General features: G+C 35.7%; 1 long non-coding RNA gene across 1 annotated transcript; it reads right to left on the bottom strand.

The window, feature by feature from the left end:
* Positions 1–2,007: 2,007 nt before the first annotated feature.
* LOC120113025 lies at positions 2,008–3,518 on the bottom strand. The gene is made up of 3 exons (XR_005514789.1): positions 3,379–3,518; positions 2,167–2,233; positions 2,008–2,078 (listed from the first exon to the last, which is right to left on the bottom strand). It is a non-coding gene; the product is annotated as an uncharacterized LOC120113025 (long non-coding RNA).
* Positions 3,519–10,415: the final 6,897 nt, after the last annotated feature.

Genomic DNA, 10,415 nt, shown 5'->3' with positions numbered 1-10,415 from the left:
TTTTACAAAGATATGTAAATGATAAAGGAATATACTTTTGAGAAAGTTTTGTCGATGACATAACTTGTCTGCCAGAAATATGCTTTCCATACAATAGTAGCATATCTTGGTGAACCTGACACACACAGACGGGCATGAATTGTGGGAGAGGACTAATTGTAATGAGATAACATTGGTTTGCTCTAGATAAAATTGGACAGATTTACTGAAGATAAAACCAGTACAATTCTACTGGTATAAACAAGGATTAATGGAAAACCAAGGAGGTAATACTTCACAAGTTTCAATTCTACAAAAAAACAACCAACTTGTTAGTATGCAACAACTCAAACACAACAGAGTAGAACCATGCCATACTACTTAGCAAAGTACAAGGTTCTCATAATAAATTGCAGAGCCAATTTGAGTGTTTATTTGTCGCTGTTTTGCTTAGCTACATTTCTTTCATATATCTTATGAGATATGGATGTTTATGTGAGAACAAGGTTGATACTATGTAACTTGCAAAATATGTGCATTAATGTATGGCATGGACAAAAGGCGCTAGCCATGGTGCATTCTACAGAACCTAACATTACAGTTAACCAATCACAACTACAGTTATAACTGAAAAAAAAGTATTTAGATGAATAGTATGATTTAGAAAGTTGCACTAGAAACAAATGCACATTATTAAGAAGAGGAGGAAGAAAAAGGATTTAGTATCCTTATCCTGTCAGCACATCCAGGCCTAACATTTGGCTCAAAATCCATCAATGGTGAGGCTTTACAAATCCTCACTTCAACTAGCAGGAAGTTGTCATGCATAATGCCAAATGCAAAAAAAATGGAATCATGAGGTCATGGATCCAGATATGCAAAAAAGGGGACCTGCATATTTAAGATAACTCTAGAAAATAGAAATTATTTTGATACTATTCTCCCAGTTTAAAACAGGAGATATAGTTTGGGTCCGGTCAAAGTTGCTCCTTTATTGTAAGGGGAGGCAGATTTTCTGGAGTATACAGTTACTTTGTTCAATGATAGACAATTACTGACATTACTTATTCTGCAAAACTACATTGAAACAAGTAATGAAGAAGGACTTGAAAAAAATTGCAAGTAGGATAATACTAGCTGAGAACAACCAACGCAGCAGTATGGCACCCCCAGAGTTATTCGATTTTCCAGTAGAATTGATATTTCCACAAAGTCAATGAAATTTAATACAACAGACAAAATGTCCACTAAAAACAATCAACGGATCAGATTAAGGCTCCTATTTACAAATAGTCGTACACTGTTCACCATACCCAGATGAGGAATATCTCTCACGTCTGGACACATAAATACTCTCATAAGTTGAGCATAAGTGTTTTCTTTTCTGTTTTTTCCCATTATTTTCAAGCTTTGATTTCCCTGCCAAAGTCAAAAGCAAAAGTCCTATCGTACTAAGCAAAATACTACTAAAAATCTCACTGATTATAAGCTTACGATTAAGGAAGACTGGTTGCATTTAAAAGTCAGGATCTATGTATCTAAACCTTGTAGATCAGTACTATTTCACATAAGCTCTGAAAAAAATCATGATCAGTCACAGAGCAGCATTTTGTTAAAAATCTGCATTAGTAAGAATGGCAAAAAAGTCAATAACAATTACAGTGGTTGTATACAATCAGTACTATTTTCTTTTTTATACACAGTATCCTGATAGTCTACTATCAGTCAATAATCAGATAACTGCTAAAGGACACCTAAGCAGAATATCTTCCATGGTAATGAGCATTTGGCTCTTAAGCTAGCACGCTTTTTTTCCTTTTCCCCATGTAGTGCTTTGCAGTAGATGCAATGAACATACATAAAGGACCTTGAAACCATTTCTAGTGAATTGTTGATCTAAGCAAAAGGACAAATATTATTTTTAGAAAAAAAAAACACTTGAATCAAATAAGAATGGAGACCAGCTTCTTTTTTCAAGCTCTTAACTTACTCATAAGTTGGGACCAATCCTATGATGATTAATGTCTTCTGGAACTGTTATGCATTAGTGGTCATCGATATCCCCAGTATCTTGCAAGGAAACACCTCTTACTTTTGCTCTGTACAAACTATGCCACGTCATGGAAACAGGACAGACATAGTTGGAACAACCTTGGAGCAAAAACGTTATAGAATTGTAACAGTTACCTGCGAGACACAGGGGCAGCTCGTCGACTTATCTTCACAGACTGAGAATCCTTTACGGATGGCATCTCTGCATGAGCAGTTTAGTTAGCTGGAATAGTTCACTGCTAGTAAAAATTTTTTGACTAACAAACGGAACAATAGAGAAGGGTAAAAATATTAGAGATCATAAATATTAGAAATCACACTATAGAGCATGAAAACACATTAAGCAGCTCATCCATGTAATCTCTGACCTTAGAATACAGGTATCAGAAGATGATTTTTCCTGGATAAATGCCTTCTTTATTTATCTAATCTATAAACCCTTCAATCTGTAAGGAATGGTTCTCCTATCAATGATATGACAATGCTGAAAAGTTTCAAGTGAAACAAAAGCGCCACATATAGTCATATTCCACGGAACATAAGATGTTTATCAGCTATTATTTTCAATAACCACTTAGGTTAGAATATCTATGCATGCAGACCATTAAAAAACCATCCTATCAAAAGTCAACTGAAGATATTCACCTCACTCTTGCATTTTCACCATAATGTGTTGCATGTCCTTCTCATGTCACCAACAAATATTGCTGGTGATACCACCTTACAAGGACCTTCTTGTCATCTATGTTCTGTAAGAACCATTTAACCATGTCATCCATCTTAGTTGGCTAGACATTAATTAACATCTCTCCTTAGGCAATCCCTCTATATACGCTATATGCATTGATCCCTCTATATATGCTCAATGTATACTATATTACACCATCCAGTACACTCTGCAAGTAATATAAGTTTAAACATGTTGGTACCTTTATCTATGGGGCAAAATGATTGAATAGAATATTCTGCCAGCTCTCTTTTTTTGGGGCAGATTGCAAATAAGGCTTCATAAAATTAACTCCAGTAGGTGAAGTGATGTTAATTCACTATTATCTATCATTATACTTCTTCCATATATTTTAGATCTTATGCAGAAACTCGTAATTCCTTTTGAACCATAAAGGTCAATCAAGTATATGGTCGGTTGATTGCCCCGATTCACATTATTTTTAAGTCAAGGTTTATACTTTTAGTTCAAATACAAACAAGTGCTCATATAAAAAGATACCCTATAAGTAAAAGCGTCTAACCATATCATTATCTTGGCCTGCAAAGGAAAGCAAAACCCAAATTTACTCCATGAAGCCAATTAACAAAAATAGATAGAGGTCAAAGGCAATCACTTACCTGAAGATTCTTGCATCTCAGAAGCTAACATCGTATCATAGTTGTTGAGGGTATCAGAAGCAATGGATGGTTTGTCTGATGTCTTTGACTTAGGTGCCTTCCTTTTACTAAGAAATGAAAGAGCATCAAGCTGCTTCTGCAGCGCTATCATTCCTCTCCTGGTTAACAAGTAGACATATTCTATGTAACAACACAAGTTGCTGGTTCAATCCTCACTAATATAATTGTGAAGAAACTATAAGCTTTACAGAAGAAAACTTGACTACAGATCATTGAGTTCATGAAATTCACCATGATAAATGAATAAGATTGGTTCGTCATCATAAAAAGAAGTATTTCTTTTACATATGACATAGCACCTTCATGTCTTAACGTATGCGAGCATACAAGATGGACCATTTACTAAACTTTGAGCCGTAGAAATGTACAGTGACAGCCAAACAAACATATCATGTGAACCTGTTAAGTGCATGTGCCAATGTTCTCTTGACTCCATGTAACATGACCGTCTCTCTCAATAGGATGGATATGGCTAAACATTCACTACTATAGTTACCAGCATTGTATTAGTCTAACATCTCAAATGATATCTTGTCCAGTTACATTATTTGATTGGTATAAATACAACGATCATTTTTGTATCAGACAAACGACAATAGAAGAAATGATGGCAGACAAAGAATATAAAGCCATGATTGCCATAAACCAAAAAGGTGAACTAAAACACACAATTACAAACGAAGAGGAGAAAGGAGCAGGAGGAGATCAAGCTATCAGCAAGAATGGAAACTACTCAAAGCCAGTAAATCATGTTCAAAGTGAAAGTAAGGTAGGCATGTCACGAGAAAGCACATTAGCAGATATCCCCAAATCCTCCAAGAAAAGCATGTCATCTCCAACCTTCTAAGAGTAGTAACAAGCCCAACTGTTGCAGCCACTAAAAGGTTTTCAGAAATAGTGTTTCCTAGAAAATTTGCTGCCAATTACATGGTTAAGCAATCTTATAAGCCAACAAATAGCAGTCTGACAAATTCATAAAGACTGAGAAAGATTGGTAGGACAGTAGGCACAGCAAGATAATTCCCACCACCAAATCATAAAGACTGAGACAGATTGCAAGAAGTGAAAGGCCCCTTTCCACCAAATCCTCAGGTTTGTCACACAAAAATCATCTTAATATTCTGTCCACCTTCCTGTCGAAATCATAGCATTTAATAGGAAGGTGTAACAAAGAGATGATAAAAGCCAAATAGGAGAGGAACTGATACCCAATGATCACTGGAGAAAATTTTCAAAAAATTAAATGTTGGCCTAGTTGAAGGCAACAACTGGAAAAGGCCACATAAGCTTTTATATTACAATTGTATGTTAAACTCCAACAATCTTTTGGCGATAATACAATTGAATCGTTGAATTGAACCTCACCATCAACATGGATGAAAATTCTTTAAGTTCGATGCATTCTGGCAAACTTTCCATCAATTAACATATTTCAGTCACACTAGTTCTTTGAATCTTTTTGAAAGCAAAGGGCATTAAGGGATGATGGTGCAATACTTTGGTCCAACAGTTGGAGATGATTGACTGAGGAATTTAATACAATCACTCATGAAAGCTCTTTAAATGGACAGAATAAGTGCTCAAGAGTTGCAGAAATCCATTGATACACTAGAGTTGGCACATTGTCCATAATTACGAAATCATTAAGATGGTATGCACATTGATACAGATAAGACAAATCTGTGCGCCAGAATACTGTATAAAAATTAGCCTCAAATTGGAGACACGTAAGCATTAACACTGGCACGTACTTATTGCATTATTTTTCCTTATACATCAATTCCAACCATATGCCAATTGGTCTTTTGCTTTGAATTTTTCCATAGCTAACCTTCATAACATAAACACATAATAAGATATCGCTTTCTGAAATGCTGTCTTGTATAACTCATGCCTCCACATAATGGCACAAGATCAATTTAGTGATTTATCCAGCTTAAGATATCTCCTCTATTCATCTAAAGTATGCTAGAGTCATTTACCTTCGCCCATCTATGAAACCACATCTAGTCCAACAGCCTTGTTCCTCTTCAGGTTTCCTAGTAAACTCTATTTCTGTTAAACTACCAACATTATGTCTTGCAACTTCTACATAGATTTAGAAGCTATGACTAACTCTATGGCAACTTTCCTAATCAAATTGTTAGTTTTCCCAATGACTTTCTATTCCCATCCCCTCCATTACTAATTTGCCTCTAAAAATTTTGATGAATGTCCTACTAAAGTATAAAACATTATGTCAAGACATCTTGGGATTTAGAAAATGGTTTTCCACCGCTACTATCACATCCAAAAGTACAATCCAAAAGTCCAAAATAAATTTAGTTTAGTTGGTCAAACATTCCCTGCAATGTCATTTGTCCTGAATGCGCAACTATCTTTCCTTTTTCAAAACATGTGTAATAATCTTGATGGACATACCTAGGTTTTAGCTGAGCTGGACCATAGCCAAGCTTCAAGCCAAATGGTAGACAAAGCAATTTTACCCCAAAGAGGAGGAGAAGGCAGGGCATTGCTTAGTAAAATGGTAGAAGGCTTGGATTGACAAACATGACAGTAAGAGGCTTGGACCTATTCCAAGACCGCCCCTCCCAAAACCCCAAGTTGTCGAGACCATAACCGAGTAATGGCCCTTTTTATAGAGGGAGAGAGGGCGGGCTTGTGGTGCCCACCATCGCCTTTGTTGTGGGAGGGATGGAGAGGGTTGAGGATTGAAAAGGTTGCTAAAACAAACAGGGAAAGGAAAGGAAAGTTATAGCAGGTGGGAAGGGGATTGTTGGGTGGCTAGGGCATACCTGAAGGGTGGACCAATAGAGGTGACAATCCTTGATAGAGCCATGAGAGTGGAGGGAGATAACTGGAGGGATAATGGTGAAGGTTGGTGGCAGTTCTCAATGGAGTTTACCAAATATAGAACAAAAAAGGAAGAGGGAGGATGTGTTACTTAACGCATTATTCCTAAGCCTGATCTTACAAACATCCCTAAGCCTGCCAAATGGATGGGCCAAGCCAAGCCCATCTATATATATGGGTTGGCTAGCCAATGATGAGTTCTAATGATGGCTGGGTCACTAAACATGTCATACCAAGGAAAAATAAAATATAGAAAAAAGTAGCTGGAATTGATGGTGGCAACTTCAATATGTGTATAATAAGATTTATCTCATATTAGGCTATTACTTCTACGCATATGACATGAAGATTAATTAATATGGAAATAGATGAATATTTTGCAAACCTATCCAATGATTTTATAATGCAGTGCTCATTCAAAGAACGCATGAAATTTAAGGAGAAAAGGTGAATCCTGATATGAGAGTGTAAAAGACACCTCTTGCGAATGGAACTGGTTTTTAGAAGTACAATGTACAATATCTTGTTATCTGCTTTCTATGCAATAACTTGAGATGTCATTACCTCATAGTTGGCTAAAAGAAGCTCGATGTACAAGCTCAATTTTGATTTTACGAAAACAAAAACGAAGTCTAAACTCATCAATATACATGAGGGTTCTATTTAAAGCAATTGGATAGCAAACAAAAAAGAAAAACTTGCACTACATCTTCCAATCTCTTAATGTGATATAATTTGAAATGAAGATGTTCCATCAAAAAATGGGCAATAGAAGTAGCCTAATCAGTCTATATGATTGCTTACATAAATTCAAAAACCATTGGAGCAGGACAAAAACATTAGTAACGTACCATTTTGATGCAAAACTGACATCAATACAGGTGCCAAGATGCCAAAACCTTGTGTACCAGTATGTATCAGGTATACCAATTTGTATCAATCCATGCCGATGTGCAAGATTTCAAATTCCGTGGGATAGGGGTGTCCTAGTTTCTACATGAAACGGGATGCACAACTGTCCCACCTCATCCCGGCGACAGTCCCAGTCAAGAGTTTTGTAAGTACGCTTTGTCTCTTTCCCCTTCTTTTCCTTTCCTTTCCTTTCCTTTCTTTGTCACTCTTTCTTTTTTTTTCTTCTTTTTTCCCCTTTTTTCCTTACCTTCCTTTCTTTCCTTTTTCTTCTTTCGTTTTCTTATCCCTTCCTTTGATTCTTTCTTTCCTTCCTTTTTCTTCTTCTTCTCTCTTTCCTTTCTTCCTTCTTTTCTTTCACCTTTTCTTTTCTTTTCTTCATCTTTCCTTCCTTTCTTTCTTTCCTTTTTTCTTCTTCTTTCCTCGCCTGGATGAGTTTCAGAGTCCCAACCCCGTCATGGTCTTGTTTTCTCACAGAAACGGGATGGGACAATCGGGACATTCCCCGTCCTGCCAAGAAAACCCTCATCCCGCTAGGACTTAAAACATTGTAGGTGTGTACAAACAGTATGCACAAACCATATTGGTGCATACTTGCAATTTTTCATTCTTTGTTATGCTGTCAATTTTGACCTGTACCATTGGTACTAGTATTGTAGCACAACCATACTATTCTGATAGAAAATTGTACAGGATTTAGTACCGATATTTAAAACCTTCTTTTGTCAAGTTACAAATGATTCAGCAGTAAATATCTATAATGAACTACATATTGTTCTTAATGAGTAAAGGTTAATAATAAGGTATGAGATTAATCACTAATAATAACAATAATAATTAAAAGTTGCTACTATAAAAGAAAAGATTAATAATAACAAAATAGAGAATTTAGTATGAGATTCATTGTGCATCACAAGATTAATATTGATACTAAATTCGTATAGCATTAGAACCAAGAAAATTTTAATATTTACTAGTAGTCATCAAATGCAAAGGAGGAATAAAAAAATTGGTTGTTTTTACAATAACATACAGGTTGTACATATGTGTGTGTCATAAACATGTCCAGGTAACTTAAAAGCTAAATGGCTTACAAACAATCACCTACCCTTTCCGATGATAGGATTCCCATTAACCGTGTTGAGTGATCTCGTTCTGAAACGGAGAAAGCAATATATAAAGAATCAGTACAATATTCAGATAGAGGAAAATATATCATGAAAATTAACCATATTGCATATATACATGTGAATTGATGATATGATAGAGCAAAAGCTACACTCAATATGTTTAAGCTTTTTCTTGTAAAAGTTACTATCCCACTAAAAGATCGAAAAAGAAGAATAAGATGGTATGGTGTAACTCATGAAAAAGTTATATTATAATGAAATTGGTCAAATAATCAGTTAATGAAGTAAGCCAAAGGCACACATGCATGCCACATACATACATGTACGTATTAATCTACAAGTGAATGCAGACCCAGAGAGATCCCAGAGAGATTTTTTGCCCAACAGATATATATCCTAATAATTGGAGTGATACAATTTTGTGTCATGCCAGAATGATGTGTTAAGTCAAATACTTCCTCAAATTTATTTCATATATCCAGTAATCACAGCACACGAACCATCGTGGAAGCTTTGGAAACAAAAAAATCAAATATCCACCAATCCCTATGGGATCTCTGTACTTGGATCTAATCACCCTAATAAGATAACCATTGTCAAAGGCATATTGGAACTATATATTTAGTGGAAAACAGTAGAACATGTTCCTCAAGATAATCAAGCACGCCCATGATGTTAGTTTAAATACATTTAATGCACCTGGCAGACTACTTTCTGAAGCAGAAATTACATGATTCAAAAACAAAAGAAAATGGAAACATATTCTAGTATGAGGAAGACTAACAACCTTTTACGACTTCATTTTGCTTCTTCTTGCAGGCTTTAAAAAGTGATAGAGCAAGATCTGCCATCACATCATTAGCTGATGAGTTGATGACTCTATTGAGAGAAAATGAGATGCGAGGTAGTCCTTTCGACTTGAGAGCTATCAATTTTGCATGAGCAGCACCTGAATTACCAGAAATTTGTGTAACGCATGAGTCAAGTAGCGTCCTCTTGTAAAAAGTTCCAAACTCAAATAACATTGATCAAGTTAGGGTGTGCCAAATTTTTTTTCCTAAAAAAAAAGGTTAACAAAAATTATTTTCACTTATTTACAAAATATAGAAAAGCAAATATGATTTTGTGTACAGATTAGAAAGTTTCCACCTCAAAGATCACTGACAACTAAAACTTTTGACATCAAGAACCCTCATCAAGTTTATTTTAGCTGGCTAATTGGATTAACATAGAATGCTAGTTTTCTAGAATATTAAGTACTTAAGTTTATTAAGGTTCCTTACCATCACGGTGAAAAATGAGAATTCTTGGATGGCCATTTTTATGCAATATTCCCAAAATAACCCCTGCATGCAGTCTATTACATAAATATGCTTCTGATTAACCATAGATCAGCCTTGTAGCGAGACACAAGGTGCATGTTTATCAGCATCCAGATCAGTAGGATAGGAAAGCTAGTGGCGGTAGTTGGGGAAAGGGACATCGAATCAACATAACTGATGAAGTGCAAGTAGTGGCGCTGAGAGAACAGCAACTGAAGACTCAGATTAAGGAATAAACCCGATGCAACTTATATTTCAAAGGATCTTTGCACTTTAACCTGAATGCATGGGAAGGCTGGGAAGAATCTGAGAAGAGAAGAAGTATAAGAGAATATCACTTATTCATGAGACATGCCAAATTCAACCTCTCCATTGGAGATTCAAGAGAGTGAAAACACAAAAGCATGCAGAGGGAGGGAGGGAAGGTGCATGGGATTTGAGGTCATGCAGTAAATTTTAAAAAAGATAAGAGTACTTTTATCACTTAGCAAAGACATGGTCATCACTCATCACTTGACTCTTGGCACCTACAAATTTGAAATTTAAAACCTTTCTGGTGGAAAGCAATCTTAGTCATTGGATGATAAGTTTATACCTTTATCCACACCTCAAGTAGTATGACTGTATGAAGATATGCATATATCAGGGGGGATTTGCAATACATGATAATTGCATGGGGTAACACTAGAGAAAACACATTTCCATTTACTGAAACAAAAATAGTAAAAGTTAATTCATCAACACCACCAGGAGTTCCTAACAT

The sequence above is a fragment of the Phoenix dactylifera genome, chromosome 1 (genome assembly GCF_009389715.1).
Source record: "Phoenix dactylifera cultivar Barhee BC4 chromosome 1, palm_55x_up_171113_PBpolish2nd_filt_p, whole genome shotgun sequence".
In the NCBI taxonomy this organism is placed as follows: Eukaryota; Viridiplantae; Streptophyta; class Magnoliopsida; order Arecales; family Arecaceae; genus Phoenix; species Phoenix dactylifera.
Note: the sequence above shows the minus strand (reverse complement) of the source record. Positions and strands in the feature narration are given on the sequence as shown.